The sequence below is a fragment of the Falco biarmicus genome, chromosome 10 (genome assembly GCF_023638135.1).
Source record: "Falco biarmicus isolate bFalBia1 chromosome 10, bFalBia1.pri, whole genome shotgun sequence".
Classification (NCBI taxonomy): domain Eukaryota; kingdom Metazoa; phylum Chordata; class Aves; order Falconiformes; family Falconidae; genus Falco; species Falco biarmicus.
Genome location: NC_079297.1, coordinates 7,812,075 through 7,828,591, shown reverse-complemented (window position 1 = coordinate 7,828,591; position 16,517 = coordinate 7,812,075). Strand labels below are relative to the sequence as shown.

The following is a 16,517-nucleotide window of genomic DNA, read 5'->3' as shown; positions in this document are numbered from 1 at the left end:
GCAGAGTCCCGTTCAGTCCACACAATCAGCAAAGTCATTCTTTTCCAGCTCCCAAATGAAACAAGCAGCTCTGTGGTGCTGTCTGTCTCAGATGGTTCACATACCAAATTGTTACTGGATAGAAACTAGAAGAATTATGAGACCAGGAAGAACAAATAACACTTCTTTGGGTATCACATCACCACTCTCATTTTTGTCCTTTAGAAAAACAATTAACTGCTTAATTGTTTTGTGCAGGTGACCATCACAAGGAACAGGCACAAGCGGCTCTTTGGTACCTGGCCTAGGTGGTGGGTTTGATGGCAGTGCTCTGTCTGCTCCTCCATATTTACACACGACTAGTTTGTGCCTTTGCAGAGATTACTCTCCCTTTTCAAACAGAAAGCAATGACTGGATCAAACCCAACATTGTTTAAGAGTGATCTGTGAGTCTGTGGTTTGTTTTCTTGTTTTATTTGTAAAGGTCAAAGACATAATTTTTTTTTTTTTTTTTTGGAGGTAAAAGTTAACTTGTACTCGGGTCTTTCACGGTGCTGAGCTGGAGAGGAAGTGAAAAAGTAGGTCTTGGTCAAAAGCACAATATTTCTTTGGTAGTTTCTCTCATCAAATACGTGCTCAAAGTGGAAGCTGATCACGTCTCCCTGTGAAGCCACTTACCTTCCTTTAATACCACAGTCTGCCTGTCTAAATGTAACCACCTGGATTTGGGTTTAAATCTAACAAAGCCTCCTGTTTCTGACCTGATTTTTCTGGAGTGCCAAACTGCTGTAAACTTCAGTGAGGTGTGTTTCATAGTAAGCACTGTGCAGTGCTAGACCCGTGCCTTGTCTGGGATGTGAGTGAGCCAGGCAGGAGGATCTGGTGTGCTGGAGACTGGAACGTTAATCTGCATTGCAGCATGGGGTTCGGATTGAGCAGCCTCTCTTTAGGTCCCTGGCACAGTGACAGAAGGAAGAAACTACTCAGGACGAACAAATGCTTCCTACTTCACTGGGGTGAAAGAGACCTTCAGTGGATTATTCTTAGCTGTTTTTCAAGGTAATAGCCAGTGTGAAATTCTTAGTAAGGGATTGCTTGTTACAGGCAAGTCAGTCTTCCGTGCCAGTGAAATGTTCTGCTGGGTCTGATACTTCTGTGAGGTCTTTCAAGGTTATTTACTTGGCTATATCATAGACATTGTACATAAACACAGATACAAATAGGCTTAAGAACTAAACTCCCGTTTTTTACAACTTTCTCAGTGCTCAGTAATAGCTAAATGACGCAGAGAGACATTCAAAATAAGAGTACAATTGTTATTGAACAGGACATCTTATTCATCCGAGTATGTCACATTTTTAAAATGTAAGTATTCAGAGGTGCAGAAGCAGTTTCAGTGAATGTTTTGTATTGGGGAAAAAAAATGAGAAAATGTTTTTGAAACAACATTTTTAATTGACCCATCCCCTTTCCCCTCCCCCCCCCCCCCTCAATTTTCAGTTTGTGAAAATCAACATTTTTTCCAAGGAGATACCAGGAAAGATTTTGAAATCTCAAAAATAATCAGAGGAAAGGAAAAGCATTTCCTGCTGATCTCTGCTTGGATGCTTGGGGGAGTATGACATTTTCTGCAAAATTGACAGAAACCAGGTTGGATTTTCACTGCCTGCCGGGCAGGTTTGAAAACCTGCTTGATTTCCTTGCAGCTCACCTGCCCAGCTCCTAGGGAGCCTGCTGATAGACAGATGAAGAGCTGAAAGCCAGAAGCCCATCTCTCTAGCTCTTCAAATCTCAGGGCTGTTACCTATCCTTTTCTGGACATCTGAGAGGAGTGACTGCTCTAGCTCTATGCAACCCATCACTGAACTCTTTCAAGCTAGGTCTTCCAGGTTAATGGATCTCCCATAACCTGCTGGGATCTTCAGGATCTCTGGCTCCTGGGAAGCCTGAGAGGCTTGTGCTCTTTAGCAGACTTTAACACTGACCCCTCCACAGCTCTCCAGGCAGGATGCATGGGACCAGCGCTCCCTGAGGGCTCTGAGCTCTAGAGGCTTGCTTGCTGGTTCCCACCTGTTGTCTCCTCCAAGGGTCAGGCAGCTATTTCCCCCAGAGGGCAGGTATGCAGATTCTCCAGCTGCACTGTAGCATGTCCAGCTTCAATTCAAAGTTATCAAAATTTTTTCAGGAATGTGAATTTGTCCACTAATTCATGGTGATTTCACTGAAGAAACTTTTGAAATTGAAATGAGACCAGTTGAGGAATATTCTTCAGGTTGTAAAGTGAGAAAACGCATGGGTTGAGATAAAGACAGTAATAGGTAAAGCAAAAGCCATGCACACAAGCAAAGCAAAACAAGGAATTCATTCACCACTTTCCATCAGCCGGCAGGTGTTCAGCCATCCCCAGGAAAGCCAGGCTCCATCACTTGTGGTGGCCACTTGGGAAGACAAATGCCATCAATGCAAACATCCCCCTTTTTCTGAGAAAAGCTTCTTTTTCCTCCAGCTTTACATGCTAAGCATGACATTATATGGTATGGAATAGTCCTTGGGTCAGTTGGGGTCAGCTGTTCCAGCTGTGTCACCTCCCAGCTTCTTGTGCCCCCCAGCTTCCTCACTGGTGGGGTGGGGTGGGGTGGGGTGAGGAGCAGAAAAGGCCTTGGCTCTGTGTAAGCATTGCTCAGCAGTAACTAAAACATCACTGTATTATCAACACTGTTTTCAACACAAATCCAAAACATCGCCCATACCAGCTAATATGAAGAAGAATTAACTCTATCCCAGCCAAAACCAGCACAGAAGGCCAGCTTGTGACATCTCCACTGAGTGTGCAAGCTCTGGCAGAAGGTTTGCCATGTGCTCAGAACTGTGTTTGGGACCACACTAGCTCATTTTGTCCAAGCAGTTTCATTAGCTCCTGAAACAAGCTGGGGTGGAGGGTGAAGCCTAGAGAGAGTGTTCCCATATAGTTCTGCCAGTGAATCACCGAGACCATGTGGAATATGGCTTGCATTCAAATGGTTGACAGCGTTTAACCTCACGGAGCTCTCAGACACCAGGACCCGAGTGCTTTAGCTTTTACTAAACAAATACTTTTAATGATTTGAGCCTTAACAGGAAAGTCCAGTGGGGGCTGTTGAACTTTGGAATTCGCTGCAGGGGGGCACAGGAGAGATTAGAGGCCATAGCTAATCAAAGAAAATCTGCTTGACGTTGTACTGCTGCTTGCACAGCCCCCAATTCATATCTGTGACTCCCTTCTGCCTTAGAGGGAGCTGCCTCTGCAGACTGACCCTTTCTTTGCTGAGTTTCCTATCAAGATCTTCCAGGACAGCCTCTGTTTCTCAGGCTGTGAATTCCTGTCAGGTTTTTCAGGGACCACTTCCCTCCCCCCAGCTAGTTGTCCCAGTTTTTGCACTGCTCCTGTTTTGAATCAGCACACCTTTTTCCATGGTTATGGGGTAAACTGAATTGTCAGCTGAAAGGAATTTTTCAGCTGTTCTGGTTGACTGCACAGCTGTACCAAGAGCTGTGCCAGCAGCACGGTGAGTGTGGAGGGTGGGGGCTGCCTGTGCCACCGAATGTGAAACCACAGCCTCCATCGTTACAACTGAAAAAGGCTGTGATGCCAACAAACCGCTAACGGCAAAGACATTGGCTAGTTCTTCATTTTTCTTGCAGGTAGTGGAAGATAAAGATGGGCCTTCAGATTCTGTAGAGCCAAGAGCTCTTCAACCCAGTAGGTCCAGATGTTGAAAATAAAAAGCCTCCAAACTGAAGTGCAGGTGGTGGGTTGGTTTGTTCCAAGGTTTATTCCAACCCAGCTCTCACTAGGGTCTCATGTTAGCGTTATGGGCCTTGGAGGCTTTGGATCTGTGCATGATCATAGCAGATAGAACTGTGGAAATGTGAAACTTCATTTGCCCATAAGATACATGTTCCCACATCACTGCCAAAGCTCATGCATCTGGAACTCAGCTGGCAGGACTTTGTGGCATTGCTGCACATCCACTTTGGACAATGTAATCTGCTGTACTTTAAGCTGTTTGTGATAGTTGGAGGTAACCTGGATGACTTTGTACTGAAGTAGATGAGACAAATGCACACTGTTCTGCTAACTCATCTTCCCTTAAAGCACTGTGGAGCAATAACTTTCAGAAACAGTGGTTAAGATGTACCCAGAGTGAAGCAATATCTCAAATAGCTTCCTCTGTTTCTGCAGTGTTTCTCTCACCATGTTCATAAACAGGTTTGCAAATGCTTAACCTTGTGCTGTGCACCCACACTGATCCCTCTCAACTCCTTGTTGCTCCTGTAATATTCAGATTGATGGGCCTAAGCACCGGAGCACAGCTACACACCAAACTATCTTTTGGCTGCATCTGCATCTACATCCCAGTTGGAACATGTCTTTTAAAAGGCAGCCTTTTGCAGTTTCATACTTCAACTTACCAATTAAACTGCTTATCAGTGTGATTCTATCAACAGGAAACTGGTAAGAAAAAAAGAAGTACCCAACCCATATACCACGATGTTATCTAATCTCTATCCAATCTGCTTTCTGATTGGGGACGCATGCAACAGACTGCAGTAACTGTATGTCAGAAGGTCAAAGAATACAGGCAGGGGACAACAGTACAAATAGCCGGTTGGGACTCAAAGAATCCAGAGCTGAAGCAGATTTTAAAGCTGCTTAGTAATCAAAATATCTCACTGTACAAATCTGCCTTTTCCTTGTGGTCATAGCTCTTCTGTTTTGTAGTCGTTGGGATGTTCATCACTGCATCAGAGATGTGACAAGAGTGTTCTGAGCACAGAAAGGAAGATGGAGATAGGGTTTTGTCTTAAACCATGTACCTGTACTTTGCAGATGCAGAAGAAAGTGGTTTCACTTACTGTAAAAGAGACTTTTTTTGGAGTGAAGTCAGTTCCCAAAGTGTTCAGCTGTTACAGTTGTGTGAGGATATAAGACTTAGCTGAAAGCTTTTATAAATAAAAGAGGTAAAATTATATGTAGATTTACAGTTGCTATAAATTGGAAATTGTTAATGTTTGTAATTACAGTAGACTGCTTTTGGCACCTGGAAGACGCTGTAGAACTACTTTGATTAGAAAAGATTCAGACGCTACCTCTGGTGCTCAAAGCTCTGGTGCACAAGTTGAGGTTGTGCTCGCCACAGACTGAATGCCAGCTACCATAGCTGAAAGAAGGCCCTTATGTCAGAGCAGCCCTGGCAAAAAGGAAAACCAGCAGATCATCTCCCTCACCTGCCCTGCAGAAAAAGGTGCAGTAACAATAACAGAATACATGCCAAAGCGACTGACCAGCTGAAACTGATGGCACAACAATCTTGTCATCCCTTCCCACTGACCCCAGGCTTGCCTAAAACCTCTGCAATCCAATTATTAGTTTTAATCCGATTGTATTACTGCACTAAGCATATTATTTAAAGACTATACAGGTATGGTTAGCTGGAATATGTGTGAGGCTTGCAAATTAAATGCATTAATGAAAGTGGACATGGGTGCACGTCAACAATCCATTTATAAGGAGTGAGGAGCAATCGAAGTGGGAAGACTGAGAATGAGAATTTAGAGTCAAACAGTTTCTTAGGATTTTATTTCATAGATTATGGAGTTAACTAATTCCTGGTTCAGAGACTCTTTTCTTGGATCTGGTAGGGGACATCCTGATAGCAAAAGAGGCTAAAGCCAAATGTGACTCAGCTCCCTCATGTGCATAATCCTGCTGCGCTTGAGGTGTCAATAAATGAAGTGGGAATAGCTCTTAAGTGTATAAAGACCTAGGGAGTTTTTATTCAGAAAAAGTAATAATTGGAAACATTTCCTTAACTGGTCTAGGAGTTTAGCAGACTTCACTAGGAAAATCTGTTATTACAAAAGCAGCAGTTGCACACCCTGAAGGACTTCAACCCAACTGTCTTTCCTCTATCTGGAAAGACTGATTTAATTTTTTTCTGGCTAAGGCACTTCTTGGTATGCTATTTGTAAGCAAGTAATTATTTCAGTAAAATACACCGTTGATATCTGTTTTAGAAGGAGAGATCTTAAACATTAAGATTGGTCTGGTGCAGAGATAAGAAGATACTGCATTCCACATCATTGTGGTGCTGCTGCTTTTAGCTCTGCCAGTATCACAGTTACAGTATGAATACACGGTGGAAATCACTTCTTAGTTTGGCTGCTGTTCCTCAGTGAAGAATTGTGTACACAGAACATTGGTGCTTTTTATTTTTACATTAAGTCTATGAGCTGAACTCATCTGATGATGGATTTTAAGTGGTCCTCACATTATTTGGATAGCAGACCATCTGGGAATCTTGAGTACAGCAGATACAAGCCAAGGAATTGAAAATTTGGCTGTATGAGATGGTGAATGCAATTCCAACTTGTTGCTTGAGTTGGGGAATGAAAATTAAATGTGTGTGATAGAAGATGTAGCAAATAAATAAAGATGATTTAGCCTGCAAATGCACTGCTGCTCCATATGTAGTGAATGGAGCTGACGTGGGATTTAGGTACTCCTGCTTCCTTCATCACTGGTGTCTGAATGAACTAGAAAAATTGTGCTGACTTTTTTGTCCTCCTCATTTCTGACTGCAAATGCAGATGATGCACCTTCGGGAAGTTCTATAAGCTCTCCAGGAGCAAGGGTATAGGCATTCTAGGGGTGTGTGATGTATATAATTCAGAATGGATGTCGGGTCAATGTTTATTGATTAAAAAGGCTAACTTTTCTCTTTAAGTATATGTGTCTTTCTAGGATTTTGGCCTTCTGTTTTTTCTTACTGTTTATATAATTGCATCATTGTTTTTCCATTTCTCTCTCTTTTTTCTTTTCTTTCCTTCTTTTTTTTTTTTTTAAGCAAAACCTCCACTTTTTTTTGCAGAAATGCCCTGAGTCTATGCTGGATAAACTTAGGTTTTGCAATCACTGAAACCTATGAAAACTGCCTTGTTGTCTATTGCTGTTTGACAGGCAACGTTCAACCTGTGTTACTGGTGTCATCTCCTTGGCCTGGCTAGCTGTGTACTCACTTCCCTTCAAGTGGTTAAGTTAGTGGTTGTTTTGTGTCTATAATTTAGCTACGGAAAGCAGATCTTCCCTAGCAATGTGGTACTAGAAAAATCCCTAGAACTATTTCATGTTTTTTCTTCCCACTCGGTATTATGAAACATTCATGATAAGTTACTGATGCTAGCAAATGCTGTGTGATGATCATGCATGCACAACAATATCAATATGCTTTTTATAGCATATAGGTCTATAACAGGAGGGTATAAGAGAACCACCTGCTGTGGGTGACACAGTGGGGTGGCACCTTGCTCTTCCCATTGACTGCTGCCATTTCTGCTCTTTCAACCCACTGTTTTAGCTAGAGGAACGCCTAGAGGACATGAAGAGGGAGGAAAGGAATTTAAAAAGGGATTATTTGTATCACTTTAACTTAAAAGTTATACCGCTAAAGGATAACTCTCACTTCACTTGTGTAAAGGTTGCCTTTATCAGTGTAACTTACCATGGTAACTTACCAAGTTAATTTAGTCCTGGTCTTTGCAGAGCACCTGCTCCAATTCACCCATGTTTATGGGTTTGGGTATGAATCTTTATGTAGAGATAGTTGAATGGATGTGAAAATCCAAAGTGAAATGGTTATACTAAAATAACTCACACATCTTTCCTTATTCTTACTTCTTGCTCCTTACAGCTTGGATAGACTCCCACCAGTCAGAACAGCACAGTTTCACAGAAACTCTACTGGTTGTGGGAATCAGCATTCAGAGCTGGTTCTGGGAAGCCTCCGCTTCCTAAAGCATCCGCTGAGACTCAGGGCCAGCTGAGGTGAAGAGAAAGCTGGAGAAAATTAGGTGCTAAACTGACACATTCCAGCTAAAAGTAGATCTTTCTGAAGTTAACTCTGAAGTTAGGTCCTTTTGCAGGTGCTCTCCAAGCTGTGCTGTTCCCCAGAGTCCATGTCATGGGGAACTTAGAAAGGCAGACCTTCTCAGAGGAGCCTCCTGGAGACAGATGTGTTGGGATGGTTTGAGCCTCAGCGAAAAGCAGTGGTTATATAAACAAAGCATCCTGTCCCCTGCATTTGAAAGAGAGTATTTTTGAAAGGAATGCGCCAAAACCCACAAGAGGTGAAGGGACATGTAGAGCCGCCTACACCCTCCATATTCCTTACACACTCAGTCACTGCAAAAACAAACAAACAAGACGGGACTGGCTTTGCCAAGATGGTTATAGAGACTGACTCAAAGAAGCCCAGTGTCCTGGCTGTAAACAAAAGTGAATATACATTATTTGGAAAATGAAACAGATTGATATGAAAGCTGTGTGCAAATAAAGGATTAGAGGGGAGGAGTGGCGGCAGGGCATGTGCACATTACCACTGAAAGGTGCCTAATGGGATAAGTGAGGCTCTGTGTGTTTGTCTGGGCTCAAGCCTGTGCTCATATATGTGTCTAACTGAGCGTGACTGCCTACGCACAGATATCCACCCTCTCTGAAGGGAAGGACTGCAGGACAGACCTTGTCATTTCAGCTGTGGGGACAACTCCTGGTCTTGTAATCTTTTTTTTTTTTTTTTTTCCTGCTCTACCATAGGTTGTTGGTGCTGCCTTGAGCAAGTCACGGGTGTGTACTCGGATCCATGTGAGCACATACGTGTGCGTGAGTACCCATGTGCATTTCTGAGAGCGCTGCGTGTCTAAGCTTGCATGCAAGTGTGTTTATACAGGTGCGTGCATAAACATGTGTGATGCGTATGTTTGTGTGCAAAATATGGGTGTATCTGTAAATTTGTGACTTTGTAAGTCAGTGTTTCATGGAAAATGTGTGTTGTACATGTGAGTATGCGGGAAGCTGGTTTTGTGTATAGGTGCTTCCTGCCTGTATATAGCTGCTTGCCCATCTGTGGATGGGGCTCTTCCATAGCAGGGAACACTGTTTCATGCTTTACAGACCAGTGGCAAAAGAATGATGCCAAGTGAAAAGCTTATGCAAATCTGAGCTATTGATTGGAGCAGGATAACTACAGTTCCCTAATGCAACAAATGAGGTTTTGCCTCATTTGTTTTGTTGAAACCTTCCCTGCGTTTACATCAAACTCTTTGCAAAAGTGGAAGGTGTCAGTTTGGTTCCACCTGCACTGGGATTCTTTAATCTGCTCTAAGTGCAACATGTCCTTTGGATACAATTACAACTCAGATGTTAAGATAAGGCTGTATCTTTTCTGTATCACTTACAATCAGATTATTACATTATATTGTCTTAAACATAGAGGTCCAGTAGCAGCCCAAGAGCTGAACGCAACTGGGAGCTCCCTAGCACTGGAGGAGGAGACTTTGGCAAGAGTGGCTCTTAATCTCATCTGTGACAAATAGGGTCTGCATATGGAAAGATCTCAGACTCCTTGGGCTTAGTAGTTACAGTGATTGAGCTCTGAAGGGGGTTGGTAGGTGTATTTGAAGTTTATGATTTTAAAGAGGCCTGTACTTCACCTACCCCATCTTAATGATAGAACTGATTGCCTAACTGGGATGCTTAAATTTATTTCCCCCTCTTGTTGTTGACGTTTCCCCTTTTAGGTATCTGATTGTTTTAACATCTCTGAGAATCTTACAACACTTAATTTTCAAAGAAAAACACTTCTCTGTGCCTAGAAAAACTGTCCTTCCCTTCAGAAAATACCTTGTGTATATGCAGATGTATGTGTATATAGATGTATGTGTATTTATGAAATAAGAGTCTGATTATTATCTGCACTAATGCTGTGTACTGCAGTATTCGGTTACTACGTCCTGGCCACATCTAATAGGTGCTGTGCTCAGCAGTGTTGCATTTCGTGGCATTGGTTGCTCTTGTATGATGGGACTGCCTTGTGGGTACTCGGTGGTATCTTCTGTTCACAGATGCAGTACCATGGTATATTGTTTCCTGACGATGTTTGCTTTTAGTAGTCCTATCATCTAGGGCAAGCACAGGTAACAGAGTTTACACAATTCCTGCTGTTTAGCCTGGCCTGCTTTGTAGCACTGGATTATGGAATGTATGTTGAGAGTCCAGGTTTGCCATGTAATGATAACCCTGTCCAGTCTTGCAATTTCTTATTGGAGCTGGGAATTCTTCTGTTTGAGAAATTGATCATTGAACTTCATTTTGATCTGCTGCATCTGTATACAGTGCCGCGTTATATCTGAGTGTAGAGCTACATGGTTTTCAACATTTTGTGAAATAGCTGTGATTTCTTTGTCAGAAGGGTTTAGTCCTTGGTTTCCCCAACTATAAAATTAAACAAATCCCCAAAAATAGCAAGTTAATTGCCAAGGACTGCGTAGTAACTATGATCAGTGCTTAATTGGCTTTAGATTCCAGACAACATGTAACAAATTACCTTCAGTTTAAGGAATCCATCTTTCTGCAGGCAAATTAAAAAAACGTACAGACAGATCCTAATGACATAGCAGTGATGTGGTGTGTCTCTCTTGTGTCATTTAAGTGCACAGCATTGTGGTTCACTTGTGACTTTATAATTAAAACAATTCAAAATAATGTTTAATAATTTTAACTATTTTACATATTTGTTCAAACAGTGGCCCATTCTTGAAAAAAAAAGAAAGGAAATTTAAAAGCATAACCATGTGTACAAAATACTTATTGCACAATTTTGCATGCACAATTACCCTGATGGCAAATGCAATTACACACTACCTACCTACAGCTGTATGCACAGACTGGCAAGTGCTCAAGTCAGGATTTTTACATAGTCTGGTGAATTTATTTGGCATGAGAAGACTTCAGGAATGAAGTCTCCATCTGTGGACACAAGCAGCTAATCTTTCTGTAAGGTATGATTCTCTCCTAGCTTCCCTTAGAAGTGAGAATTCAGTTCCATCCCCATTGCTTGTTCAGACATTGATCTTTTCCCTGGAAAGCAGTGATGAGTTTTGAACTTCATGATATGTTCATCTGTCCCTATGAAGCAAATGACATCTCACTTTAAATGACTTTATTATCTCTGATGTGATTTGAGTTTTGTGATTTGAGGACTGTTCCCTCCATTGGCAGAAATGCCCTAGGTCTGTTCTGAGCTTTGCTGTATGCCCTGAGAGTGTTATTTAAGCTGTTCACATGGTTTCACTAGCTCGTGGTGCTTTTCAGGGTCTTCATGTTCTTTGTTGGTCTTTTACTCTGGCTTAGTCAGGACTTTTTTTTTCACTTTGACCAGAAGAGCCTTGTTGTTGCTAATTGGCTCTTGCCCAGGTGACAGGTGTAGTGAAGTACTGATAGTCCAAATTTCAAAACAGGCCAGATCCAGATTTCCAGTGTTCAACACTTGCCATTAAAGGTCACATTTTCAAGGCAGCCCCCCTCATTCTGAGACTTTTGTAATTGAATGTCAAAATGTCTGGTGCCTTGCAGCTCTTTCTGGGATGCTAACGGTAGATTTTTCCAAAGGGCTTGGTACCTTCTTGGAAAGCTGAATGAGGTCCTCAAAATACTTGAATTCATGTTACTTTTCTTCCAACAGGTCAAAAATACTGTGTGACAGCGTGAGTCTCCACAAATTATTTGTTAAGTCTATCTGACACAAACTGGCAGAAAAGAGAGGGTTATGGATGAAGCTGCAGCTGTTCTTCACCCTGTAGGTCAAACTGAATATCTGTAGCAAATCAGTAACCTGGGGGTTGGGGGGGTAATTCCTGTACAAATTGCTTCTATCCCTTCAGTGTCTTGAAGGAGATGGAGTGGGGAAGCATTATTGTTATTATTAGTAGTAGTAATTACTCACCTGTTGCTAAGTTGGGACTCAGTGAATTTTGGTGACTGATTTTAAAGGGAATCCTGTGTAAGTAACAAGTGAGTAAGGAAGCTTTTAGAGAGTTGAAAGCTTGCTGTGGGTTAAACTGCGTGTCCATTTGCTGCCTGTGGCTGAAAGGAGCTAGACAGGAGCCAGAAAGTAATTTTGCTCCATGGGAGAGCACTAAAATTATTTTTCTGGCTTACACAAGGGATCTGATTCTCCTGTCACTTTTGAAGGCTTTGTAGCTATGTAATCTTATCTGAGCTGCTTAATTTACTGTGATCCAAGTGAAAAGAGAATTCAGGGTATTGCCTTTATGAGAAGTGAGCAAGCAGGAGCAGTACATATTTGTCTCCATGTTAGCCTTGCTCATTTTACTCCGACCTTTTGTGAAGTTCTTACTTCTTGAGCATCTTCTATCAGTAAATAATTGTTTTCAGTATCTGAAAAGAACGTGACTAACATGATTCGTTGCATGAGTATATGGTGGGAAGAAAGTCCTCCCATTTGTGAAATGACCTTAAGCAGTCTGGCCTAGTGATGGACTTCTTAAGGGAAAGAGGAAGGAAATTGCAGGGCTATAGCTGCCCTCCCATGTTAAACTGGTCAGTTCCCATGTGATGGAAGAGCATCTGGTTGATTATGCAACCTTCCCTTCTATAGAGCAATTCTATATGCTCTACTGAGATCTTTGCTGTATGATTATTGTTGTGGCCTTACTGTATATACCTTACTTTGTCATTCTTCCCTGCTTGTCACTTGCATCAGAAAAGCAGATATATCATGTTAAAAACTTGCATCAAGTCACTGTAGGGTGTAAGTGTGAACTGGAGACTTGAGGTGTGAGTCCACCAGACAGAGGTGTGTGTGGAGGTGACACTGCCTCTGTCCGAAGGGAAAGGTTTGTCGTTTGTCTTTCTGCACGGTGAGTCATGGAGCAGCACTCCAGCTGACAGTAGCAAAAGAAGCCAACAGGGCGAGAGCATGAGAGAACAGAAAAAGTTGTTTTAAAAAGTCAAACAGTAGACAATCCCTAACTTAGCTGCAATTCCCTGTGGCTGGCAATACGGAGGGGAAAAAAAGACACTATTTTTAATGCTCTCCCAGCTCCGCATTATAAATCAGCAACTAATCTGATTTAGTTATAGCACAAGTAGAAAGATGTTTTTCTGTTGTTGCTGTCCCTAGGAATTCACTCTTGAGTTCTGAATGTCAGAGTCTCTTTTGTTTCTTGCTTAAAATCTGCACTTATCTCCAGATCTGAATGGGAAGTGTTTTGCCATCCTGACAAACTTCTCAGAAATTCGAGAATGTTCCTGTATTCACACTGAGTTGAAACCCACATCTTTTCATGCTTTCTGCACAAAACCCAAGGAAGGCACCCGTGCCAGTATAAGTAGTAGCCTGGTGATTCTGGCAGCCATTTGGGATAAGGAAAACTATTCAGGGGCTACACTTTCTAATCTGGTTGGGATCTGCGAAACCTTTCCGAACAAACCAACAAAACTTCCTCAAAAATATGTACAAAAACATAGCTTGAGAGAGATCTCTTTCTTCTGTTCAAAAATCCTTTTCCTTAAAAATTCCCAAGCAGCTGTAGATGGCAAAGCTGCAGACAAAGCATGCACAGGTGAAAGCTTTCCTGGCCCATTCACAACTCGGTTTTGGCTTTGCAAGAACAACCAGCAGCAGAAGGGCAGGAGCTGCAACGAGGTCAGCAGCTCTGACTGTGAGTACCACAGGGGATAGATTGCTGGGTGAAATAGGTCTGTTTTTCTTGTATCTGTTTTCTTTTCTGGATAATCCTACTGCTGTAGCTCTTGGTCAGGACTGTGATGAGTTGTAACCCTGATCAAGGCAGCTAGGTTGACCAGAGTCCCTAACGTAAATACAGTCCGACTGGGACAGAAGCTGAGTTCATGCTGGGCATGTGTTACTGGCATGGTAGATTGGCTTAGCTGTATTAGTGAGGTAACAGACCCAGTTACTTAGTGTCTGAATCATACACAGAGGATTTGTTTACAATATGAACAGAAAGTCGTTGCTTGTCCTTTTTGTCAAAGAGGCACTATGTGAATTCAGTGATTTACCACTATTTAACTACATATCACTTTTTCACCTTCAAAGGCTGTCCAAGTGGTTTATTTACCATAAATTTAGCCTTGGACTAAAGCTAAGATGCTTAGATACCACACTGATAGATGCCTTAGAAATGCTAAGCCGGAGATAAAGAGAGTACTAACAGACTGAGTGAAATGAGAAGAACTGTCTGGCCCCTTCACAAATACTGAGGATAAACAATAGCGATCTTTGTACTTGGGCTGTAGGCGTGTTGTCAAGGTAAATGAGACCTGGCAGAGGGCCCTATTGTCTCCTTTCCCACAACTCATTAAGATTTACTTGTTTTATCATCAATGAGTATAATAACCAGAGCTCTGATTATGCCACAAGGACATCCCAATGCCAATGATTCATGAAACAGAGATTGCAATAGTCATCAGAAGGGTCTTCTCAAAGGTCTGCTCCTTGTCTTGTAGGAGGCAGGAACAACATTTTTAGAGTGGGCTGCTCAGCAGGGAACAGTAGGCTGAGATTGCACACTTGCGTGAAGTCTTTTGTGTCCTTTATCCAGCCCTCACCCCCTTAAGTTTATCCACCAGTGATACCCTTCCCTAATGTGCAGCACCAACACCCACACACAAAGGGTGAGTTGCAATAGAGCTGGAGGCTACTTTACTTCAGAGTCTTTGCCAGCAAGGATTGCAGCACATAATGAATCAGCTGGATTACGCTTACCTTGAATAGGTCTGCCAAAAACTCTGACCTGATTTCCTCTCCCCCCACTCTCATTTCATTGTGAGGAGCCAAACGGGCTCTGGCTGCAATGCAGTGCCACTAGCTAAGTTGCCAACCCACAGAATTTTGCAATAATACACCTTTGTCTTTCAGTAGCATCTCTTATCAAACAGTTCATAGTTATTGTTACAGACCTCAGTGCCTCAGTGGAGCAGGTAAGTGGTATTCCCCAAGCTACAGGAGGACCAAATGAGATACTGAAAGATGAACAAGATCTCAGAGCAACTCAGTAGTAAAAGTAAGACCATGCTGGGCTGCTCTGCCACATTAGCCATTTATGAACATACACCTCATCATTCCCAGGTGCAAATACAATACATGAGATCTCAACGCTCTCGTTCCTTGTGCTGCTCCACAATTCACTTCTTAAGGAGGCAGTGAAAGATCTGTGATGCTTAATACAGTGGGGCTTGTTCCTCAACAGATGGAAGTTCAAGTACTGTTCTGCCAGCATTTCCATCTTGAGCTCAGTTCAGGGGGACAACTACCACTGGCCATATCAAGCCTTGATAAAACCCGTTACAGCTAATTTAGAATACATTCTTGGACATGTACACTGGAATACTGTGTTTAAACATTGTCCGTGGAAGGGTGGCAAACCTATGAAGACTTCAGTATGTTAGCCTGTATTTCTGTCCCTGGTGGTTATTTTGCTGGAGATAATGCTTCCAAAACAGGAAATGTAACATGCTTAACTCTCCTAGTTTCTAGTTGAACTAATGGATCTACCCTAGCTATTGGACAGTTAATTGCATAAGTAATGTGTTTTAGGGTTTTGTTCTCATTCCTTTCTAACATGGAAAACTGTGTGCAGCAGTGTCCTGTTTCATGTTTGTTTTTAATATACATGCAATACATAGCAACATTCATGTAAGAGACAGCAACATCAAAGTGGAAAAGAATGGAACACAGCGAGAATTGTGAGGCTTCTTAGTTCCCGGGGAGTTTTTTCCACACTCTTGGGCTGGACCACAAAACCCAGCACTTCAGGGTCTCTCCAGTTCTGTGGTCCCACGTACCAGATACAAGGAGCTGGAGAAAGCCTGTGGCGCTGTGCAGGGCAAGCAGCATGTGATTCTCCCTGTCTGCAGTCCTGTGCCTGAGGCCTGTGCCTGTCACACAGTACAATGTGGAGCTTGCCCCCATCAGCTTGTGGTATGGGATAGGACTCAACCCATTCCACTGAGACCTGGGCTGCAACCACCCCTAACTAAATTCTTCATCTTTAAACTCTGGGCAGTCCTTTGCATGCCTGACCTCGGGTCATGGGCTCACGCAGAAGAGGGAACAGCTCGTATTCTCTTGAGAAGCATTGCAGACAAAGAGGGACAGGTTCAATATGTTCAGTCAAGCAAGCGTTAACTCGTGTTTGAGCACAGAAAATTATTTTGTGATACTGCTTCTGCATGGAGAAACTATGGAAGTAACTCTTACAGACTGATTTTTACGAGAGACATGGAGGATATTTTTTACATTAAATGAATACAGAATTTCCTTTGGTGTTTATTTTTTCAGGGGAGATATTTAATATGATGTATTGCATGCATATCTCTCATACATTAAAATAATATATTTTGAGGATTAACTGTCTCCCAAACATCTTTAGGATCCCGTAAGTGTTCGTAACTGAGTTCTTTTCTAGAATAAGATAAATTACTTAGATATATCTGGAATTTTACAGGCAAGTTTATTTTTAAGGCCAGTGCTACATAGCTTTGTCAAAAAAAACCTTACTAATCTTAACAGCGTTTTCCTAAGTGAATTTTTATGTCAATTATATCAGCAGAAGTGAAGTAACTCTCTGAAATAGCCACGCTGCCACTTGCAGAATTTGACTTACTATAAGACAAG

General features: G+C 42.2%; 1 long non-coding RNA gene across 16 annotated transcripts in view; it reads left to right on the top strand.

Annotated features, from left to right (window-relative positions):
• LOC130155667 (uncharacterized) overlaps nt 1–16,517 on the top strand; it is a 153,641-nt gene that overhangs the window by 116,067 nt on the left and 21,057 nt on the right. For 3 of the 16 annotated variants that reach the window (XR_008824152.1, XR_008824157.1, XR_008824156.1), the window contains exon 3: nt 8,612–8,744. The exons of 5 other annotated variants lie outside the window; for them this stretch is intronic. This is a non-coding gene — a long non-coding RNA (uncharacterized LOC130155667). The remainder of the gene's footprint in view (nt 1–8,611; nt 8,745–16,517) is intronic. 8 more of the 16 variants (XR_008824160.1, XR_008824155.1, XR_008824165.1 and 5 more) reach the window with 4 other exon arrangements.